Genomic DNA, 13,603 nt, shown 5'->3' on the forward strand with positions numbered 1-13,603 from the left:
CTGCGGCGGTGGGAGCCTCTCCCGCTTCCATGGTAGCACTACCAGGCGGCAGCGACAGGTGCAGCAAGGCCGGGATGAGCAGCAGCAGAGCTGCGCCCAGCCCCGGCTGGGGTTCCTCCCCGGCCGCCTGCTGCTTTGGCACTGCTACATCCCTCGGGGGGATGTCGGACTGCCGGGTTTTGGTCCAATCAACTGGCCTGCGGGGATTGGGCCGAAACCCCGCAGTCTGACATCCCCCAAGGGGTCCCGGATTGTGAGAGGGCTCAGACCAGGCTGAGGGACCCCACCACCGGTGCACGAATCCATGCACTGGGCCTCTAGTAAGGATATGTGTGATAAATGATTACAATGGGTAAGGAGTTTGCTGGAATTTGAAGAGGAAAGAGGTTCTAGGTAGGACACAAAAATAAAATAATTTTGTAACCATATTATGGTTGGGCCTAAGCCATTTAAAATGTATTATTATTTTTTAAGTTGCGGTAAATACATAAGTAGGGCCTAAGCCATTTTTATAGTGTGCATATACTGTCATGACTACTTTGCTGTGAAAGCTTGCTATAATTTGTAGATATGGATTCAACTGCCCTAAGCAGTGTGTGGGACAACTTCAGGAAAAAATCTTTAATGAACACATCTACTATCATACTGTTGTCTGTTCTCTACCACTAGCAATAAAGGATAAAGAAAAGGATCTTGGTTGGCAATATGTCGCTTTTTTATTATTATTTGAGGTATGTTTTGGTATTGATGCAGTCATTTCCTGTCTTGGATGTTGGCTTTGGAAACTAAACAGTTAAAGCATCATGATTTGAGAGGAAACTAGCTCTCACGAATGAAGGCAAAGTTTGGCAGTAGGCCAGAATAATTGGGAGGGGGTAGTTAGGGTGGGGAGACTGATTTTTTTTTTTTTTTGTATCACAAATGACTTTAAAAAATTAAGAGATAATTCTATGTCCTGAGGTTATAAACCGGCTACAACTGGTTTTTCTCCCCCCTCCCCTGCCCCCGCTAGGCATCATGGGTAAAAGTAAGCATCCCCTTGTTTCTTTTGTTTAATATAACAGTACGCCATGTGATTGGCAGGGCAGTGCCCGCTTAGAGAGACTGGGTTTGTGCAGGTCTCTCAAGGGGGCTGGCACGTATGGGGCCACTCTCTGCCGTATGATAGAAAAGAAAAAGGGAACCTTCCCTCTCTACCCCCTCTAAAAAACCCCAAACCCAAACCCATCTCTTATTCCTCTTTTCCTCCTTTTTCTGTTTTCCCCCCTTTTCTTGTCTCCAGCTTTCCTGGCAGCTAGAGGAGGGAGCAGAAAAATGTATACCTGTAAGTACTTTTAACTGTCTTGCTCCCCCCACCCCTTCTTTTTCTAAAAGCCGAAACTCAAAATTGTTCTGAGTTTCTCACAGCCTTTTCCTATGTGTAGAGATGATATGCCGAGGTTTCTGATGAGATTGAAGTAATAAATACTCTGGCTTTTTAAAATTTGTTGAGGAGTAATTATTTCTCATACAAAGCTTTCGGTTTGGATCCTCAACCCTTCTGCTTCATCCTTTTGCTATAATGGTCTCTGGCTTCTAGTTTCCTTTGGGCTAAAGCTGTAAGAGGAATATTATGCTAAGGTTTTCTTCATTTTTAAAAAATATTTTTCTTTTGTCTGTAGCAATGATGTTTCCAGTTCCCCCTTATCCTCACTACCCACCCCCTCCCTTTTCCATGTCAGCTCCAACCCTGCTCTGTGAATGGAATCAACCAGCTGACTGAGTGCTGGCATCATGCCAGTGACTGCAAAGCAATGAGAATATGTGCACTCCTGTGTGTATGTGTATACAGAACACAAAGGGAAAGGCCTGCAGTCTAGGAAATCACAGGCTATTATATAAGGAAGTCTGCGTCATCTCTGCTCACTTGGGCTGATGGACAAGGAAAAGGGGAAGGCTTATTAGGGCAAGAAAAAGATCCTTTTGACACACACATACATACACACTTTTCCTTGTTGTCTTTAAAACAAAAAAAAACCAACATATTTGTTGTGGCAATATGAGAGAGAGCTTCTCTGTTCCAGTGGTAGTGACCATGTTCCTAGTGGAATTCCTAGTGGAAGTAGTAACTCTTGGGAGGTGAAGCAGTTTGTTTTCGGTTTCTTCTTCCTGCCCTCATTTAGAGGTATGTTTATTTGAAGAAGAGGGGTGACTAGAAGAGAAATGCCTCTTGGATTTAACAGCTGTAATTTGTTAAGATACTTTTATTTCTCTCCAAACTGTTTCTAATCATTCAGGGTTGCCAAGGGTACAGGGGTGGACGGGCAACAGGATGATCTTAAGGAGAAACAAAAGCCAAATAATAGAAAAAAAATATCTACTAGCTACTCCTTTGAGTTTTCCCCTTTTCTCCTTTCTTTTTTAAAAAAGTATTAATTGATTTTGAGAGAGCAAGAAATCAATCTGTTGTCCCACTTAGCATTCATTGGCGATTCTCATATGTGCTCTGATCAGGATCAAACCCACACCTTGGTTGTTTCAGGACAGTGCGGCAACCAATTGACCAACTGAGTTATCTGGCCAGGGCTTCTCGTTTATTTCTTTTGTTTCTTTCCTTTTTAAATGAATTTTTTGAGGTTACATTGGTTAATAAAATTATATAGGTTTAAGGTGTACAGTTCTATAATACATCATCTGTATATTGTGTGGTCACTGCCACAAGGTTGTCTCTTTTCATCACCATTTATCCCCCACCCCTTCCCTTATTTTTTATTTCTTGTTCTATTTAGAATATTATAAAAATGCCATAATCCTCCCTCACCACCATCTGTTGCAAAGTTACAGTTGTACAAAAGAAAAGGAGGAAAAAGATTTAAGCTTCCAGATATTGCAGGTGACACAATTTTGGGATTCAGTTGGAATAAATGTATCTCTTACTGGTTATTAGAAATCTAATATTCATTCAGAAATTATATTTCAGCTTACCATCAATTTACCATGCTGCCCTTTTTCTTAATTTCTCTATGTGCTTCCTAGGTGTGGTACATAAATTAAGTAGCTCTTGTGTTAGGTGGAAATGTGAAATAAAGTATATTAATGAATAACAGAGTCATACTGTAACTGTTGTTTTATGAGAATTTATTTTTGCCCCTGTCTGACCATTCAGAATAATGCAATAATTAGGTATGGAGAGCTTAGTGTGGGAGGGAACTTTTGAACTAGTTTATCTTATAATAAGGTTTGTCAGGTTGTAGTCTGGAGGTAGCTCCTTAATTTAATATTTTGGTTATAGCCTATGAATTTATGTTATAGCTACATTTTCACAAGCAACAATCTTTGAATAGATGTATATTTTTCAGTTTTGGTGCAAGTGTTAGGAGGTACTTACGATGTTAAGCTTTTTTTTATGGGTTGGCAGATGGATTTACCAGAGTGGTTGGGTTGCTTATTCCCTAGACTGCCCCCAGATATTTCCCCACACTGAGTAGCTGGAGCCCACTCTTGCAAGTTTCCTTTATCAGTGAATTAAGGGAGATCATTTCACAGTCAGTTGAATACTAGAAGACCAAACAGCAACAGTCCAGCCTACCTGAAACCGAGAAGGCTAGAAGATAGTCAAGAGTTGTGAGATTCCCTAATTCTTAGAAGTAATAATTAATTACCTTTTTGAATTGATATTGTCTTCTTATACTATTATTTGGTAATGCCATGGGTACCATTTTACATGTGTTATATGTGTGGTATTGTCATGTCTTACCTTTTATACTGGTTTACATTGAATATAAAGGGAAGGGAAGATGTAAGGATTATTTCATTCCTTACCATCCTCTCTTTTTTTAATATATTTTTATTGATTTCAGAGAGAAAGGGAGAGAGAGAGAGAGAAACATCAATGATGAGAGAGAATCATTGATTGACTGCTTCCTGCACGCCCCCTACTGGGGATCAAGCCCCCAATCCAGGCATGTGCCCTTGACCGGAATTGAACCTGGGACCCTTCAGTCCATAGGCCAATGCTCTATCCACTGAGCCAAACCAGCTAGTACACCATTCTCTCTTAATTTAAGATTCTGTCTGTATGATGCTTGCTTATTGGACTGATAGGTTTCAAAGAGGCTCTTTTGCAGCCTTTGACTTTTAACTTTTCTCTTGGTACCTGAAAGCTGATTAGAAGGAATAATCTTATGGTTAGGTAGTTATCATCAGTGAGGCATAAGTTAAGTTAGCACATTCTAGTAGTAGTAGATTTTTTTCTCTTTTCCCCCTCTTTTTGCTTAATTCTCATAGGCCCTTTTTACTGTTTAGGGATATCTGAAGAGTAGTTTTGAAGAATGTATGAAATCTGCCCTTTGACCACCTCTGTTCCCTTTATTCTTTTTTTAAAAAAAATATATTTCTTTATTGATTTCAGAGAGGAAGGGAGAGAGAGATAGAAACATTAATGATGAGTGAGAATCATTGATCGGCTGCCTCCTGCACATCCCCCACTGGGGATTGAGCCTGCAACCCAGGCATGTGCCCTTGACTGGAATCGAACCCGGGACCCCTCAGTCCGCAGGCTGATGCTCTATCCACTGAGCAAAACCAGCCAGGGCTGTTCCCTTTATTCTAATATCACCTGTTTTAAATTATGTCTGGCAGATTTCCTTTGGTATATGTCAGAATTATTGTGCTGATTTATATTTTTATAATATATAACATATTAGTATAATAATATATTTGTGCTAACTTATAAGGTGACAGTGGGAAAGGACTGCTTACTTCCTAATCCATTAGTTTTTTTTAGGCAGCACATCTTAACTTGTCACAGTTAAGCATATGATCCTTGGTGCATATTACTTAACAGTATGTCATCTAAAATAGGCTCTTCCTTCAGAATATGAGCCAAGGTTTGTGTAGTAAACTCGATATAGAAAAAAGACACTGTAAGAGCAAGTAAACAACAATGGTCTGTTTTAATTTAGAATTACTATCTTATCAGTTTGGATTAAAAAACCAAAATGACAGTATCCTATATAATAAAAGGTTAATATGCAAATCAACCAGACAGCAGGACGATCTGTCACTATGACACGCACTGACCACCAGGGGCAGATTCTCAATGCAGGAGCTGCTCCCTGGTGATCAGTGCGCTCCCACAGGGGGAGCACCACTCAGCCAGAAGCTGGGCTCACGGCTGGCAAGCGCAGCGGCAGTGGCGGGAGCCTCTCCCCCCTCCGCGACAGCGCTAAGGATGTCTTGACTGTGGGCCTAGAGAGGTGCAGGCCGGGCTGAAGGACCCCATCCCCCCCCCCCCCCCCCCCAGTGCACGAAATTCGTGCACTGGGCCTCTTGTAGATAATATAGTATGATGATTAAGAACATGGACCTTGCAGTAAGAAAGACCTGTATTTGAATCAGGCTTAAGCATTTACAAACTGAGAATTTGGAAAGTTACTTATTGTATCTCTTCTGTAAAAGGAGAAATATTTAAATTACTATAGCCTTTTTTTGTTTTATTTACTTGTTTATTTTTATAATATTTTTATTGTTTTTTAGCGAGAGAGGGAGAGGGAGAAGGGGAAACATCGATGTGAAAGCAGAACATCGATTGGCTGCCTCCTGCATAACCCCCCCTGGGGCTCGTGCCTGAAATACAGGCATGTGCCCTGACCAAGAATTGAACCAGCAACCTCTTGGTGCATGGGATGACTCCCAACCAACTGAGTCACATGGGCCAGGGCTCAAATGAGATAGTGCCTTTGTAGAGCATTTTAGCACAGTGCCTAGCAAATAATAAGAGCTCAGTGAATGTTAGCTGTTATTAGTAATATTCCTTGCTATTGGGTTTGTTTACTGCTGTTTTCACTGTTCTTATTAGTTTCTTTTAGCCAATCTGTGGCTACCTCCTTGTTTTACTGTGGGCAGATCTTTTGAGTTAGATTTGATTGATTGACGTATAGGTCGAAAGATCTGGAATCAGCAAACTACAGCCACTGCCTGTTTCTGTAAAGTTTTATTGGAACATAGCCACACTCATTTGCTCATAACAGCAGAGTTTAGTAGTTGGTCCACACAGTCTGAAATATTTACTATGTGGCCCTTTACAGAAAAATTTTCCAGACCCCTGGAATAGATCAAGGGTCTTTCTCTCTCCCCCCCCCCCCCCCCCCCCGCCCCAGAAGAGTGAGCCAGGAAGAAATTCTAGAAATCAAAGGGAAGTAATTAAAATAGGCATTTAAATGGACCAGAAGGAATTAATCATTTTAGATTTGTAGGAATGGGATTTTGTAGCTTTGGGAATGGTAAGAAGAGGGCCCATTATAGCTGATATGAGTTAGTTGAGGGAAAGTATTTACAATTTGGAGTTGGTTAGGCAAGAATAGTACTTACATAGTCTATTAGGAACATTTCATAGTAGTGGGTATTAAAGGGAAATATAAAGAAGGAAGGTTTGCTGCCAAGTAGTTTGCATTAAACCTGGGAAATAATATTAATTGGTGGGTTACCTATTAAACAAGCATATTAGAGTATGGAAGCAGTTTCCCAAGTGGTCTGTGACTCCTGGGGATTTCCCTAGATCAGTGGTCGGCAAACTCATTAGTCAACAGAGCCAAATATCAACAGTACAACGATTGAAATTTCTTTTGAGAGCTGAAAACCGACTTCTGCACATGGGCCACGAAGTTTCAATCGCACTGTACGCGCATGCCCGCACGTGGTATTTTGTGGAAGAGCCACACTCAAGGGGCCAAAGAGCCGCATGTGGCTCACGAGCCGCGGTTTGCCGACCACTGCCCTAGATCCTTTCAGAGAGTCTTGTGATCAAAACTATTTCATAATAATACAAAAGCATTTTTGCCTTTTTCACTGTGTTGACATTTGTGCTGATGATCTAAAAATCAATAGTGAGTAAAACTGCTGGTGCCTTAGCACGATTCAAAACAGTAGCACCAGACTATACAAGTAGTCATTGTATTCTTCATTGCCATACATTTAAACTTCAGGAAAAAAACGATCCAGTTTCACTAAGGATGTTCTTTATGAAGCAGTAAGAATGAATTTTATATAATTTTGACCTTTCAGAACATGGCTTTTGAATATTTTGTGTGTTAAAATGGGAAATACTCATTATGTACTTTAGCTATATATTGAAATACAATGGTTTCTCAAGGAAAAGTATGAGTGAGTTGCAAGCTAACTAGCTGCTTTCTTCATAGAATGCTGTTTTTACTTGAAAGAATAATCTATGAACTATGGTCTTTAGATTTGGGTATTTGGCAGACATATTCTTGAAAATTTTTAAGGAAAGCAACTATTTGTGCCCAGTAATAAAACTTAAATAAAATTAAACCATGAGTTTGACAGCTTCCCAGAACTTACTTTCCCAGTGCGATTAATGGTGATGTTAACAAATGTAATTTTTAAAAAAATCTTTATTGTTGAGAATATTACATATGTCTTCCCCATCCTCTCATTGCCCCCCTCTACCCAATTCCCGCCCCACCCTAGGCTCTCACCACCCTATTGTCTGTGTCTATAGGTAATGAATATAAGCAATAAGGTATTTCGTTAATATCTCTCTGCCCCTTTCCCTCCTCCCATTTGAGATTCATCAGTCTGTTCCATGTTTCCATGCTTCTGGTTCTATTTTATTCCTCATTTTATTTTCATTAGACTGCTTGTTCGTTTATTTTGACTTTTAGATGCAATTGTTGATAGATATATATTTATTACCATTTTATTGTTAATATTTTTTATCTCTTCCTCTTCCTCTTCTTAAAGAATATCCTTCAACATTTCATGTAATACTGGTTTAGTGGTGATGAACTCCTTTAGCTTTTTCTTGTCTGTGAAGCTCTTAATCTGACCTTCCATTCTAAATGATAGCTTTGCTGGGTAGAGTAATTTTGGTTGTAGGTTCTTGCTACTCATCACATTGAATATTTTTTGCTACTCCCTTCTGTTCTGCAAAGTTTCTGTTGAGAAATCAGCTTACTGTCATGTGGGCACTCCCTTGTAGGTAACTGCTTTTCTCTTGCTGCTTTTAAGATTCTCTCTTTGTCTTTAACCCTTGGCATTTTAAAAAATTACATATTTTTTGCCCTGGTTGGTTTGGCTCAATGGATAGAGCATCGGCCTGCAGACTGGGAGGCGGGGGGGGGGGGGGGGGAGGGTCACAGGTTCGATTCCAGTCAAGGGCATGTACCTTGGTTGTGGGCACATCTTCGGTGGGGGGTGTGCAGGAAGTGGCTGACTGATGTTTCTCTCTCATCAATGTTTCTAACTCTCTATCCCTCTCCCTTCCTCTCTGTAAAAAATCAATAAAATATATATTTTTTAAGTTATATATTTTTATTGATTTCAGAAAGGAAGGGAGGGAGAGAGAGAGAGAGAGAGAGAGAAACATGAATGATTAGAGTCATCTATCAGCTGCCTCCTGCACACCCCCTACTGGGGATCAAGCCCACAACCTGGGCATGTGCCCTTGACCGGAATTGACTCCAGGACCCTTCAGTCTGCAGGCTGACACTCTATCCACTGAGCCAAATTGGCTAGGGCTAACCCTTGGCATTTTAATTATGATGTGTCTTGGTGTGGGCCTCTTTGGGTTCCTCTTGTTTGGGACTCGCTGCGCTTCCTGGACTGTAAGTCTACTTCTTTCACCAGGTAAGGGAAGTTTTCTGTCATTATTTCTTTTTGTTGTAGTTAATCCTTACCTGAGGATATTTTTCCATTGATTTTTAGGGAGAGTGGGAAAGAGAGGGAAAGACAGAGAGAAACATCGATGTAAGAGAAACACATTGATTGGTTGCTGCCTGCTAGAGCCCTGACCAGGGCCCAGGCCAGGGAGGAACCTGCAACCGAAGTACGTGTCCTTGACCGGAATCGAACCTGGAACCTTTGGTTCGCAGGCCGATGCTCTATCCACTGAGCCGAACTGGCTAGGGCTGTCATTATTTATCTTGCTCTCTTTTTCTCCTTTGGCACCACCATAATGCAAATGTTGGCACACTTGAAGTTGTCCCAGAGGCTCTTAACACTATCTTCATATTTTTGGATGCTTTTTTCTTTTTGCTCTTCTGATTGGGTGTTTTTTGGTTCCTCATATTCCAAATGGTTGATTTGATTCTCAGAATCCTCTATTCTACTGTTGACTTCCTGTAAAATTATTTCAGTTCATGTATGCTTAATTTCTGACTGGTCCTTTAAAATGTCATTGATGTTCTCACTAAGATCCTTGCAAGTCTCACTAAGTTCCTTGGAGCTTCATTAAGATCCTTGAGTTAACCTTATAACCATTGTCTAGTAGTTTGCTTGCTTCCATTTCATTTAGATTTCTTTTTTTTCCTGGAGATTTCTGCTGTTGTTTTGTGACGTGTTTCTTTGTCTCCCCATTTTGGCTGCTTCCCTGTGTTTGTTTCTATGTATTAAGTAGAGTTGCAATGTCTCCCAGAATTTGTAGAGTAGCCTTACGTATTAGGTGTCCTGTAGGGCCCAGTGGTTCAGCCTCCCCAGACACCTGAGCAGGGCACTCCAAGTGTGCTCCTATGAGGGCTTGTGTGCACAGTCTTGTTGTTGTTAAGCCTTGTTTGCTGCTGTTGTCACAGGGAGGAATTGACCCCCAGGCCAATTGGCTGTGAAGACCAGCTGCAGCTATACCCCTATGGAGCAGGACTTGCTTTAGTGGGGCTTTGGTGTTCACTGAGTCGGCTCCTTGAATATGTTGCTTGTGGATGTGTAGAGTTGTAATATGGCATGGTTTGAAGCGGTCCACCAGGTGCACTGGCTGTGGGGCCTCCCAGGAGGTGCAAAGTCAGCCACTGCCTGGGGACAAGCAATCTGCAGATGGTTGCTATTTGTATTGGGCTTGGAAGTGCCCAGACAAGGTCAAGTTGTGAAGCAAGGCAGGCTGGTGCTAGTGCTGGGTCTTGGGCCTCTTATTGATAGGTATAGGGCAGGGGTCCTCAAACTTTTTAAACAGGGGGCCAGTTCACTGTCCCTCATACCATTGGAGGGCTGGACTATAGTTTAAAAAAAAAACTATGAACAAATTCCTATGCGCACTGCGGGCCCGGGACAAGTCGGCTGCTAAGCAGGACAGGCAGCGGCACCTGGCAGGCCGGATAAATGTCCTCGGTGGGCCGCATGTGGCCTGTGGGCCGTAGTTTGAGGACGCCTGGTATAGGGCATGCTGACTCCAGCTGCTGCTTGTTTAAGAGATTTTAGGAAAGCCTGAAGCCTGAGCCAGGACAGGCTATTCCTATGGAAAAGCTGCTGCAAACAGCTTGGGGCTGCAAGTTTGGTGGAGTGGGGTCTCAGGGAATCACCAGGATGGAGTGAACAGTGTGAGTCCCGCTGATGGAAACTCAGACATGGCTGCCAGTCAGCTCTGGGACTGAGGAGGTCCCAGCATAGGAACAATGACCCCTGTGAGCACCTCCATCTGGGAGAAAGCCATTGCCAAGTTCCTGCCCCATGCCAGACAATCCAGTCCCTCCCGGTATGTCTCTGGTTCCCCCCAATGCTGCCGCCTAGCACTAAAACTCAGAGGGATCGAATCCGAGTAAGTCCCTGTGCCGGCCCTTTAAGAGGGATTGCCTGGGTCTCCAGCAGCTTCTGGGTCACTCAGCCACAATCCCTGCTGGTTTTTACAGCCTTAAGTTATGGGACTTTCTCTTCCCAGCTCTGGAACCCTGGGCTAGGGATCTGGTGTGGGTCTGGGACCCCTTGCTTCTCAGAGGAGGCCTCTGCAGTGGCGATATCCCTTCCAGTTAAAAACATGTCACGTGTGTGTCCAACCAGCCCCTTCCGTGCCCCTCCTCCTCCTGTCAGTCTAAATGTGCTTTCTTCTTTACTTTTGTAGTTGTAGGAGTTCCATTCAGCCAGGTTTCATGTGGTTCTGAATGATGGTGATTCTGCATTTTAGTTGTAATTTTGATGTGGTTGTGGAAGGCCGCGAGTTACCAGCATTTACCTACACCGCCATCTTGCACTTACTCCAAATGTGATTTTTAAAACTATTGTATATGAAATATGTCAACATTGAAATCTACATGACTTAGTGGACCAGAATTTTTCAGATTACCAATGTTTGAGATGTAACAAAATAATTTTTGGGTAAAAGATTGATTCACAGTTTAAGATAGGCCAATGTATTTTAATTGTAATAATTATGATAAGGTATCAGATTTCACATTGCAACAAACATTTAGAAACTACTGTGTTGGGTGTTTTTTTTAAATGAGGTAAAATTCATATAACATATAATTAAACATTTTAAGTTATGCAATCCAGTGGCATTTAGTATGTTTCACAGTGTTGTGCAACCATCACCTAAATCAAATTCCAAAACATTTTCATCACCCCAAAAGGGAACTTGTACACATTAAGCAGTCATTCCCCATTTCTCCATTTTCCAGCACTTGGCAACTACTAACTAAGCTGTTTTTTTGTCTTGATGGATTTATCTATCCTGGATAGTTTATCTATACTAATAATAGAGGAATATGCAAATTGTCCAGGACGCCGTCACAGTGATGATCGAACAGCAGGCTGCTTGGGGCGACAAGGCCGGCAGGGGGGTTAGTGAGGGACAACCAAACGACTGAACAGCAGGCTGAGTGGGGTGACCAGGCCGGCGGGGGCGGGGGTAGTGAGGAACGACCAAATGACTGAACAGCAGGCTGCATGGGGCGACCAGGCCGGCAGAGGGGGCAGTTGGGGGCGACCAGGCCGGCAGGGGGGGCAGTTAGGGGCAATCAGGCCAGCAGGCAGAGGCAGGGGTGATCAGGCTGGAAGGGGGGGCAGTTAGGGGTGATCAGGCAGGCAGGCAGGTGAGCAGTTCGGAGCCAGCGGTCCAGGATTGTGAGAGGGATGTCCATCTGGATATGTCTGGCAGTCGGACATATCCCGAGGGGTCCCAATTTGGAGAGGGTGCAGGCTGGGCTGAGGGTCCCCCCCCCCTGCATGCACGAAGTTCATGCACTGGGCCTCTAGTATAAATATAATTATACAAGTGTGACCTTTTTATCTGGCTACTTCCACTTAGCATAAGGTTTTTGAGATTCATCCCCGTTGTAGTATGTATCAGTACTTTACTCCTTTTTTTGCCGGAATAATATTCTGTAGGAATACAGCAGTCCTCAAATAACATTGTGTCAGAGAAAAAGAAAAAGAAAAAAAAAAAAAAAGATTTCTGGCCAGGACCACTGTGTAGAGTTTGCATGTTCTCCCTGTGTCTGCATGCATTTTCTCTGGGCATTCTGGTTTCCTTCCACACCCCAGATATGTGCATGTTAGGTTAATTGGTGTATCTAAATTACCTCAGTCTGAGTATGGGTGTGAATACTTGCTACAATGGAAGGGCATTCTGTCCAGGGTGGTTGGCTCCCGCTTGCACCCTGAGCCTGCGGGAATAAGCTCTGGCCATTCTGAATTCTGAACTGGAATAAGCAGGTCCCAAAATAATTATCTTACTCATTTTTATTAATCTTTTTAAAATATGGATAGCTCATTTATCTCAGTGTTAATATTAGGTCTTAATTTAGAAGTTTGGTAATGTTTTGTGACCAAAAACATGCCATAGAAACTTTTTTATACCAATTAGCCTATGGCAAAATTGGTTTCATTATAAAATTGCAGTTTCCTGCTCTGGCTGAGTAGATCAGTTGGTTGGAGTGCCATTCCAGTATGCCAAGGTTGTGGATTTGATCCCTGGTCAGGGCACATTATAAGAACCAACCAATGAATGCATAAATAAATGGAACAACAAATCAAAAGTTTCTCTCTCTCTCTCCCCCTTCCTATCTCTCTCTAAAATGAATAAGAAACATTTTTTTTTTAAGTTGCAGGTTCCAAGAACTTATTGATTTTGTTAAGTGAGGACTTACTGTATATCACATTTTGCTTATCCATTCATCAGTTGATGGACATTTGGGTTTCTACCTTTTTGGCTATTGTGAATAATACTACCAGGAACATTTTTGTACAAGTTTTTGTTTGAATACCTGTTTTCAATTCTTTTGGATATTTATCTATGAATGGAATTCCTGGGTCATAGGATAATTCTCTGTTTTTGATTATTCGAACTTTTTGAGGAACCACCAAACCATTTTCCAAAGCAACTGTACCATTTTACACTCCCACTAGCAATATACTAGGGTTCTACTCTTTCCACAGTCTTGTCAACACTTGTTATTTTCTTTTTGATTATAGCCATCCTAGTGGGTGTGAATTGCTATCTTATTGTGTGTGTGTTTTTTTAATATATTTTTATTGATTTCAAGAGGAAGGGAGAGAGAGGGTTCATAGGTTGATGCTCAACCACTGAGCCACTCCAGCTAGGCCATTGTGGTTTTGATTTGCAGTTCTCTGATGACTAATGACATTGAGCATCTTTTCATGTATTTATTGGTCATTAGTATATTGTCTTTGTTTTTTGTTTTTAAATATTTTTATTGATTTCAGAGAGGAAGGGAGAGGGGGAGAGAGAGAGATAGAAACAATGATGAGAAAGAATCATTGATCGGCTGCTTCCTGCACTCATCCTACTTGGGATCAAGCCTGCAACCTGGGCATGTGCCCTGACTGAGAATCGAACTGTGACCTTCTGGTTCATAGGTCGACACTCCACCACTGAGCA

General features: G+C 42.0%; 1 protein-coding gene across 1 annotated transcript in view; it reads left to right on the forward strand.

Annotated features, from left to right (window-relative positions):
* The window catches only part of GATAD2B (GATA zinc finger domain containing 2B), a 78,505-nt gene that overhangs the window by 32,358 nt on the left and 32,544 nt on the right, over positions 1 to 13,603 (forward strand). The gene's annotated exons all lie outside the window — the stretch shown is intronic.

Source organism: Plecotus auritus, assembly GCF_963455305.1.
Source record: "Plecotus auritus genome assembly, chromosome: 12".
Lineage (NCBI taxonomy): Eukaryota > Metazoa > Chordata > Mammalia > Chiroptera > Vespertilionidae > Plecotus > Plecotus auritus.